Raw genomic sequence first — 10416 nt, 5'->3', positions numbered from 1 at the left:
ATATTCATTCATTTTAACCCATATATTTACCCTATTTGTACTTTCCATTCCTTTCTTCAATTCTGTAATTCTGTCCGGGATTACTTTTCTTCTGTTTTAAGAATTTTTTTGAGGTTTTAGGTTTTATGATAAGTTCACTGACAGTGAATTCTTTCTGTTTTTGTAAGTTTGAAAAGTCTATTTCCTTCCATTTAAAAAAATAATTAATTAATTAATTTATTTATTTATTTATTTTAGAGCGAGCATGAGTGGGGGTAGGGACAGAGGGGAAGAGAGAGAGAGAACTTCAAGAAGACTTCCCTCTGAGTGCAGAGCCCTTCTTGGGGCTAGATCTCATGACCTTGAGATCATGACCTGAGCGGAAATCAAGAGTCGGTTGCTTAACTGACTGAGCCATCCAGGCACCCCTATTTCCCTCCATTTTTGGAGGACATTTTCTCTGGCTCTAAAGTTCTAGGTTAGTAATTATTTTGTTTCAATGTTTTAAAGATGTTGTTTCATTATATTCTGGTTTTCATAATTTCTTTTGAGAAGTCAGTCATCAGTCTTATCTTTGTTTCTTTGAAGGTAACATATCCTTTTTCTTTTAATGTTTTTAAGATTTCCACTTCTTTCCCTTTGGTTTTAACATTCTTACTATAATGTGCCTAAGTGTGGTTTTCTTTGTATTTATCTTGCTGGGGTTTGCAATGTTACTTGAATCTGTGCTTTGATGTCTTTAATTAATTTTGGAAAATTCTCAACAATTATCTCTTCAAATATTGCTTCTGCTCCATTTCTCTCTCCTCACTTTATAGGACTCTAATTCTCATGTTTTACTTTCATTCCTGTGTTCCACATATCTCTTACACTTTCTGTATTTTCTTTCATTAAAAAAGAAATCTCTATTTCAATTTGGATATTTTCTATTTGTGGTAATTTGTCTCCATGATGTCTATCATTAATTATTTCCTGCCCTGAATACTAAGGTATTTCTCCATTAAGAAGTAAATTCTGGGGGCGCCTGGGTGGCTCAGTTGGTTAAGCGACTGCCTTCAGCTCAGGTCATGATCCTGGAGTCCCGGGATCGAGTCCCGCATCGGGCTCCTTGCTCGGCAGGGAGTCTGCTTCTCCCTCTGACCCTCCCCCTCTCATGCTCTCTCATTCTCACTCTCAAATAAATAAATAAAATCTTAAAAAAAAAAAAAAAGAAGTAAATTCTGGGGCGCCTGGATGGCTCAGTTGGTTAAGCGTCTGACTCTTGATTTTGGCTCAGGTCATGATCTCAGCGTCATGAGAGCCCTGTGTTGGGCTCTATGCTGGGCATGGAGCCTGCTTAAGGTTCTCTTTCTCTCCCTCTCTCTTTGTTCCCCCCACCCTAGATCCCCCCTCTCAAAAAAAAAAAAAAAGAATTAAAATCTATTCCTCTTCCTTTCTTGCATCTGGGCTGGGTTTAGAACCCACCTGAGCAACAGAATGCTGTGGAGGTAATATTCTGGGACTTTTGAGGCTAGGTCATAAGAAATCAGGCACTTTCTCACTGTGGAGCAATTCAGCCACCATGCAAAAAGCCTGATCACCCTGGGATTGCCATTCTCTGAGGAGTGTTGAGCTAATCATACATAGAGGACAACCATAGGTGCTCCAGTTAATAGTCTCAACTGAGCTCAACCTTACTGTCATTCCCCCCACCAATGTGCTAGTCATATGAATGAGTGTGACATAACAGAAAATAGTCTCTAATTCTGGTACGTGGCACAGAGCTCCTGAAACCTTTGTAATTTCCTCAGTGATAAGGATACTAGGAATATCTCTTGTTTTAATATTTGGCCTTTGACTCCATCCCTGATACAGAGCTTCTAAGACCCTTGCAAATTCCTAAGCGATAAGAGCTCTAGGAGCATATATTGTTCTATTTAGGTGACTCTGTGTGGGCTCCTGGATGGCTCCTGGCTGGAGGCTGGTCACCAGAAAGACCAAGCCCTTGATCAGAAGCTTGGAATTTTCAGCAACCCCCACCCCTGCCGTTCTCCAAAGAGAGAAGAGGAGCTAGAAATGGATTTAAAAATTGATCATGCCTACAGGAAGAAGACTCCATAAAATTCTAATAGGAGGGGGCTCAGAGGGCTTCCAGGTTGGCGAGTACATCCACTTTGGGAGGATGACACATACCTACTCCATGGGGACAGAAGGTCTCGTGCTTAGAGCCCTCCCAGACTCACCCTATGCATCTCTTCATATGGCTGTTCTTCTGTATGCTTTATTATATCCTTTAATAAACTGGTAAATGCAAGTATTTCTCTGAACTCTGTGAACTTTTCTAGCAAATTAATAGAACTCAGGGAAGGGGTCACTGGAATCTTCAGTCTATAGCTGATTGGCCAGAAGCACAGGTCACAACCTGGTCTTGCCATTTCACACCTGAAGTTGTGATGGTGGGGACAGTCTCGTGGGACTGAACCCTTAACCTGTGTCATCTAACACTATCTCCTGGTAGATAGTGTCAGAATTGAGTTAATTTGTAGGACACCCAGCTGGTGTCACAGAGAATTGCTTGCTGTGGGGAAAAACCTCTACACATTTGGTGGCCAGCAATGTCAGAAGTAAAGTGTTCTGTGTGAGTGAGTGAAGGAGACTCATAGGGAAGAAACTCATGGTAGGGAAGAACTGGGTTTTTCCCTACATAGGAAGAAAAAATCTGGGTTTTTCCTTTTACGGTGAGATTCTCTTAGACCAACCCATCTATTAGTTGAATACCACCAAGTGACCTCTGTTGATGTTGCATGGAGCAGGAGAATCTTCAACTGAGCCCTTGAATTTACCAACAACAAAAGTGTGAGACAAAATAAAGTGATTGTTTTTAGGAAGCCACTAATTTTGGGGGTGATTTCTTTTATTTATTATTTATTTATTTATTTATTTATTTATTAAAGATTTTATTTATTTGAGAAAGAGAGTGAGAGAGAGAGAGCACAAGAGCGGGGAGCGGGAGAGGGAGAAGCAGACTCCCTGCTGAGCGGGGAGCCCGATGCGGGACTCGATCCCGGGACTCCAGGATCATGACCTGAGCTGAAGGCAGTCGCTTAACCAACTGAGCCACCCAGGCGCCCTTGGGGGTGATTTCTTATGTAGCAATAGCTAACTGCATGAAATGTCAGTTTGTGGGAAGTGGGCACTGTCTCAGTGGAAGCCTGAAACATGTGACTTTGGCTTTGGGAGTGGTTGGTGGCCTTGACGATATATGGTCATGAGCACCTAACGGACAGTGAGGTCCTTCCTACTACTGGAGGCTGAGGAAAAGAAGACTCATGACTGTCCTTTTCCATGGTTCTCTCTGGGAAGCTAGCTGATTTATGGCTTAGATTGTTCTCAAGAAGCTACCAGTCTCCTATTAATTGCTTACCTCCAAAATTTATTGTTTTCGAGAGTACCCTTAAGTGGGAGCTCCCCTACACTCTGTTTCAAGTAAAGTCATTTTCTTTGGGTAGAGCTTGGGAGTTCTCTGTTCTTACAGCTTGCCTCTCCCTACTGAACAAAACTTCTGAGCCATCACTCCATAGTGGGACAGTGGCTCATTTTCTCAGAATGACATCCTTGCCTCATGAGCAGAGCACAGGGTATAGCCTCTGGTCTTCTTGGCTTGCTTCTCCCACTATAGAACACCCTACAATCAGCTGGGCTGAGGGGGATCTGGGCCTTGATATTCCCTGATTCTACCCTGGGGTAGAGTTTCCATTCTGAATGGGAACTAGGTGGAGGGAAGGGGTCCCCAGCCACTCAGCAACACTCACTCAAGCCTTACCTTTTGCAACATGTAGCTGGAAGGCTCCTCTTGAGGAGATATGGTAACTCCTGACTTTGATCTGGGTGGGGGGGTGGGGAAGAGGGAGCCCTGTGTTTTTGGTCATATCCACCTGGAGTAGAGCATCTATCTGGCCACCTCTCCCTGTCCTCCCCAGGTGTTCTTCCTGGTAGCCCTGTGCATTTGGGATCATATTATTTTGGAAGGAGATAACCTTTGAGACATCTATCCATCATTTGCTGTCCCTGCACTTCCCCATGGCCCTGCTCATTCCTCTGGGTGCAGACCTCTCAGATTTGCAAACCCAACCCTACCTCCCACTGGGAATTACTGTAATTCTTTGAAAATGCTTGAATGGAATTTTATGATTTGGCTTTAGAAATTATTTTTAAAATTAAAATTTAAAATCAAGGTCTGACAAAATAATTCAGTGTTAAAGGCTTTTTTTTTTGTTTTATTCTTTTTAAAGATTTTATTTATTTATCAGAGAGAGAGACAGAGAGAGAGAGCACAAGAGCGGGGAGCGGCAGGTAGAGGGAGAAGCAGACTCCCTGCTCAGCAGGGAGCCCAATGCGGGACTCGATCCCAGGACCCCAGGATCATGACCTGAACCGAAGGCAGTTGCTTAACCCACTGAGCCACCCAGGCGTCCCCAGTGTTAAAGGCTTTGTAACAGAAGCCAGTCATCCCTTGTCTTCCCTCCCCTGTTTTCTTTTTTTTTCCACTGGCCAGAGGCAGTCTGGACTGATGGCTAGGATGGTCACCTCTGCCAGCCTTCTTTCAGTGCTAGGCTCTTCCCGGAGCCTGGAGCCCCCTGCTCACTCCAGTCGATCCCGGGTCCTCTCTTGATACTGCCCATTTGTCTCCCTAGGACTTCCCTTGTCCTCTTCCTGCGTTAGATCCTACAATGGCTGATCCTCATCATCTTTCTTGATTTATTTCTTCATTTTGGTGCACATATCTTGCAGCAGAACACATCCTGAGATGCTAAGTCTTGTCAAGGATTTGGGGACCCATGAATCCTGTTGCGGGAGCACACTGTGGTACCATCATTCTAGAAAGCAACATTGCAATATTCTGTGAAATTGAGAATATACAGATCCTGTCCAGCCATCCCACCTGCAGGGAAATCTCCCACAGCTAGAAATTGGAAGCCCTCTCCCCTCAGATTCTCAGATACATGCTCTCTCCCTGTGTGCGTTAAATTTTGAAAATTAACTTCATTCTTGAATAGGTGACCTGTTGCATGGTGCCAAGACCGAAAGTCTTTCTCTGTTCACCCAGTTAACTATTATTATTAGGTTTTTGTGTATTTTTAAATGTTTTTAAAGTTTTAAAGAGATTTTTAATGTAACATAAGCAAATGTAAATACATATTCCTTCCCGTCCCTTTTTATGAAATGCTAACCTACTCTACGTGTTGCATTCTATCTATATAATCTCACGGGTACCTTTTCATATCAGTGCATCAAGAGAATCCTTACTACAGCTGCCCAGCGTTCAATGCTCGGGCTGTGCGGTGCTTGATTTCACCAGTTTCCTATTTATGGACACTTGGTGTTCTCCAATCTTTTGCTGTCACCCAGTGCCGCAATGAATAGCCTTAGGCAGGCTCGTTCATTTGGCGGTGTGCAAGCATGACGGGAAGAAAAATTGCTAGCGGTGGGATTACTGCATCCCAGAGTGCACATACTTGTAATTTTGATGGAAACTGCCAGATTCACTTTTGTAGGGGTGTTATCATTTTGTACTCCAAACAGCAAGGTAGGAGTGCTTGTTTCTTCAGCTTTGCCCACATGATGTTACGATTATTATTATTATTATTATTTTCATCAATCTAAGACTTACAAATGGTATACCTGTGTGGGCTTCCTCAGAGTGAAGGTGAGCATTCCTGGGGGGACGAGTTAAAATGGCGGAGCAGTAGGGGGACCCTGGGCTTTCCTTGTCCCTGGAACACAGCTGTATTGAGGTCAGATCACTTGGAACACCCAGGACATCGATCTGAGGGCTGGGAGAAGGATCTCCATGGTCGGAGGGAGACAGCGTGGCCAGTGCGAAGGTGAGCATCGCTGTGACCCATGAGCATCTTCTCACATGTCTGGGTCACTCACACCTCTTCTGTGAACTGTTTTCATCTCCTGCCCATTCTCCTCCAGGATCCTAGAGCTCTCCATTTTCTTTGGCACCGTTGTTTTCAGATTTTCGCCCCTCCCATTTCCCTGGAACGCCTCCCTGTGAGGCTGCCGTTCATGTCCGTGTTGATAACCCAGAGGCCGGCTCTTGGTCCTTGTCTTACCTGGCTTCTCAGCAGCATTTGACACAGCTGACCACGCTCTCCTTCTTGAGTCTGTATCCGCTTCAGATTCTTCTTTGGTTTCCCTCTTAACTTCTAGAAACTCCTTCTCAATGTCCTTTGATGGATCTGCCTTGTTTCTCAGCCCCTAAACATTCGAGAGGCCCATGGCTTGGGTATCTCTCTCTATTCACTATTCCATAGATGTGTCACCCAGGCCCGTGGCTTGACAGCCTTCCAGGCGTGATCTCCCTCTGAACCCCAGAATCATGGGCTCCATCCATACTCACTGTCTTCCCTGGGCTGTCTAAGGGACATCTCAAACAGAACATGCTTTGCGTCAAATTCCTGACTTTCCTCTCCAGTCCTGTTCCTCTCCTGGTCTTCCTGCATCTCAGGATATGGCAATGTCACTCTTCTGTTCTCTGAGGCCAAAAAACCCCAGAGTCGGCTTTGACCTCTCCTTGGCTTTCACATTTGACCTGCGCGTCCTCAGCAAATGCTATTGGCTTTACCTTCAAACTGTGCCCCACATCTGGCCCCTTCTGGCCACCTCTGCTACCACACCCCGGCCCAGCCCACCTTCTTCTCTCAACCCCGTCACCTGCTAGCAGGTCTCCCTGCTAAGTGCCGTGGTGTGTGAGATCCAACGATGAACGCTAAAGGCGGACCTACCCAGAGAGGTTGTGTACGTTAGTGTGAAGAGATCTTAATTTAAACCCCAACTGTGCTTCACGTGGCTGTATTCCAAAGAGGTAAATCATTATTGAAATAAAGAGGGTGTAACTGTCCATAAAGCCATAGGAGTAAATAAATCGATTGAAAAGTTTTCTGCGTTGCTGGGCTGCACTGAGCTTTAGTGTAGCACTTAGCCCCTCCCTTAGTTCATCCCGTGTGCACGCGGAGGCCAGGACAATGCACCTGTCTCCCCCGTGGGTTCCAAGAAATGGTTCAGGTGTGGCTCCTCAGCAGGTGGGGGCTCTCCAAGCTCTGGGCTGGGCTGGGGAGCTAAATCCCTCTGCTTTCTGCCTTAGGAACAGGAATAACGTAACCATTCGTTACTTTTCTGTTATGCGAATACCATGCTAATCTTGAATTTTTCCCCCTTGGGATAAATTACAAAAGTAGAATTATTGGGTTAAAAGGTATCAAAGAGATCTTTCTAAAACTGGCCATGTTCCACCTTGTATTAGTCTGGGTTCTCCAGAGGAACCAAAGGAGAGATAGGTGATGGATAGACAGATTTATTATAAGGAATTAGCTCACATAATTATGAAGGCTGAGAAGTCCCAAGATCTGCTGAGTGCAAGATTATTGGAGAACCAATGGTGTAAATTCCAATGCAAATGCGGAAGATAGGCAGAGAGAATATTCTCCCTTCCTCCATCTTTTGTTCTCTTCAGGCCTCCAACTGATGGGATGAGGCCCACCCACATCGGGGACGGCAATCTACGTTACTCAGTCTACTGACTCAAATGGAAATCTCATCCAGAAACACCCTCACAGACACACTCGGAATAATGTTTGCCCAAATATCTGGGCAGCCTATGGCTTTGTCGAATTGACACATCAGATTAACCATGACATCCCTCCTTAAAATTCTTCAGTGCCTGCCCCCCTGCCCTGTTCCCAGAGCCTGTGGTATAAACCTCAATCTCCTTGGTCTGCCCTATGAGGTCTTTCACTGTCTGGCCTCTGCTGGTCTTTCCTGCCATTGCTCTCCACCCCAGACATTCTGGATTTCGGCAGCCTCCCTTTGCTGAACTGTTGTTCTCTAAGCTCGTCCCCTTGGCAAAGGCCCAGTGGTCAATAGTGAGCGTTCTAGCTCATGCCTCAGGCCTCTTCATCTCCAGTGAATCTTCCCACCTCTCTGGTCCTGCCTGGAGGCCCAGGGTCGGACGCCAGAGGATGATGGTGTCAGGCACCCTACTCAGCCATGGGCAAGGGCAGAGTTTTGCTCAGACGTATGTTTGCATGGGTTTCCAGGTCTCCCTATTGGATCTGTCTCCTGGCCCAGGACCCCAGGACTCAGGGAGGAGTCCTGGAGAGTGGAAATTGGGCCGTTTTCAGTGAAGATGCAAGGCTGCAGGACAGGAATCTCAGAGCATGCATGTTGGTGATACGGGGTGGCATGATGGGGGTGAGGCTTGCTGTCTTCTGCCACCAGGGACGAGGCACGGCTTCCCCCGGCAGGGCCCGCGGAGGGTAGCTGGAGGCAGCAGGAGGTTTTGTCTTGAGTATGTTTGAGACCCCGCAGGGCAGTCCTGAAACACCAGGGCCACCAGGGGGCACAGCCCTTCGGCAAAAAGCAGGGGCAGGAGTGGAGGAAAGATGCGTGTCACCGTGTCTGTGTTTGCTGCAAAACCAGGAGGCCAGCTGGAGTCCCCTTGTCCCCCTGGCTTCTCCACACCCTCAGGAGCAGAGCTCCGGGGGCTGGTGGATTCTGGTAGGCGCAGGCGTCATCCCCGTAAGCCCAGTGTCCTTGGCCAGTGGCTTTGCCTTTCTGAGTCTCTTGTTTTGTCACTCGCCAAATGGGACGGCGACATGGGGTTTGTGAGGCTGCATGTAAAGCTCCAGGCTTGGGGCTCGGCACGTGTGACAGAGTTTCAGGGTACAAAGGAGCTTCTAGCCGAAGCACTCCCTGACTACAGTTCTGGGCTGAGTTACTCGGCTTCTTGCTCCCTTGGCGCCCCAATGGGTGGGTGAAGGTTAGAGCCTGGGGCATTGCTTGGGGGGTGCCCATTCCTCAGATGCCACATCTGAGCTCTGCAGCACTGGGGGATGCAGTGGGCCGAGGTCTGATGACCGCCTAAGAGGTCCGAGGCACCAGGGGCCATGCCGGTGGCCATCTGTCCCTGAGTTGTTAGGGAAGGGGGGTGTTGTCTATCATTTCATCTTCTGGGACAGTTTTGGCCACACCTTTGAGAACCTCCCCTGGGGTCCTCGGGGTCCTACCCTGGAGGACTGCCAGCTGAGATAACCAGGCTTCTGCGGAGGCCTGGATGTGGCTAGGTTCCTGGGAAAAATCTCGGGTCGTGATGGAGACGCCCTCACCTCAGGAACTGTGGGGGGCTGGGGATGGTGGGGGTGAGTCTCCAATGATACAGCCACGTGGGGTTTCGGCAGACCCATGCATCAGCCACGGGAGAATGGATTGATTCGGAATCCCAGCCAGGCCCAGCGGCCTCTGAAGCAAATCCTGGTCTGGGATGTCTTCTTGTCCCCCCTCCCCGCCCCACTTTTCCCTCTCCGGAGGGCTTGGAGAAAAAGCACGAGAAGAGACCACAGCCAGGCCCTCTCCTTGGCCTCCTGGGCAACAGTGGGGTTGCTGGCTGCCCTGGAGCCCCAAGGCCCCGATGCCCGCCTCATGGCTGAGCTGGGTTGTGTGTCAGGGGCCCATGTCGCCTGGCCCCGGGCCGAGCCTCCCGGGCATCAGCCTTGGGCACCACCTAGGCTGCTGACCGTCCCCCACAGCTGTAGGCCCCATCCCTCAGAGCCCCCGCAGGTCCTCGAACCCAGCTGCAAGGACTGAGGTCAGGTCGGCAGGAGGACAAAGGGGCCTCTGCAGGGAAGGGCCATGCGTGCTGGATGTGGCCGTCTGCAGGGCGCCGTTCCTGTCAGGGCTCTGAGGCTGCACCTGGCCAAGGGACACCGCGATCCTTGCCTGGGGGGCCACCAGGCAGGTGTCCGAGAGAAGGCCCTCCTCTGGGCTGCACTGGGGCCTCGACCTAGCAACTGCTCAGAGAAGCAGAGAGCAGGTTCAAGGGCCCCCCGGGTGTACTGGAGATACAAACACACTCAGCCGGAGCCCCTTCGGGCCCTGCCTTTTCTGTGGGGCTCATCACTGGCTGCCTCCCTCTCACCTGCCCAGTGGGGGAGTGAGTCCCAGCCTCCCCCTGCCATCCTCCCCACCCTCATTCTGCACTGAGCCACTGAGGGGCGGGAGAGAGCGGGCATGGAGATGATGGGGGTGGGCTGCACTTGTGACTGGATTGACAAGGTGGGGAACAGCATGCCAGGCAGTGGGAACAGCATGTACAAGGTCACAGAAGCAGGAAACAAGGAACAGTGTTTCTTTTGCCTTGGGGCCCCAAGCCTGGGGGCGGTAGGGCCCGCAGCACCCTCTGTGGGCGCCGACAAGCTTGATTTGCCACTGGAGCTGCGACTGAGGGTGCTGTTCTGCTCTCTCCAATATGCTTTCCTCACGTTCCCCACAGCCTGGGGGGAGGTTGCTGCCATCTCTGAGTGGGAGGGAGCAGGGACTGAGGTGGGCCTTGGCTATAGGGAGGCATGGCTCGGGGAGGGGGGCATGTGGGGGCTTGGCTTTGGAGAATGAGCT

This window comes from Leptonychotes weddellii, chromosome 7 (genome assembly GCF_054177405.1).
Source record: "Leptonychotes weddellii isolate Sample4059 chromosome 7, ASM5417740v2, whole genome shotgun sequence".
Classification (NCBI taxonomy): Eukaryota; Metazoa; Chordata; class Mammalia; order Carnivora; family Phocidae; genus Leptonychotes; species Leptonychotes weddellii.
This window is presented reverse-complemented; position numbering follows the sequence as displayed.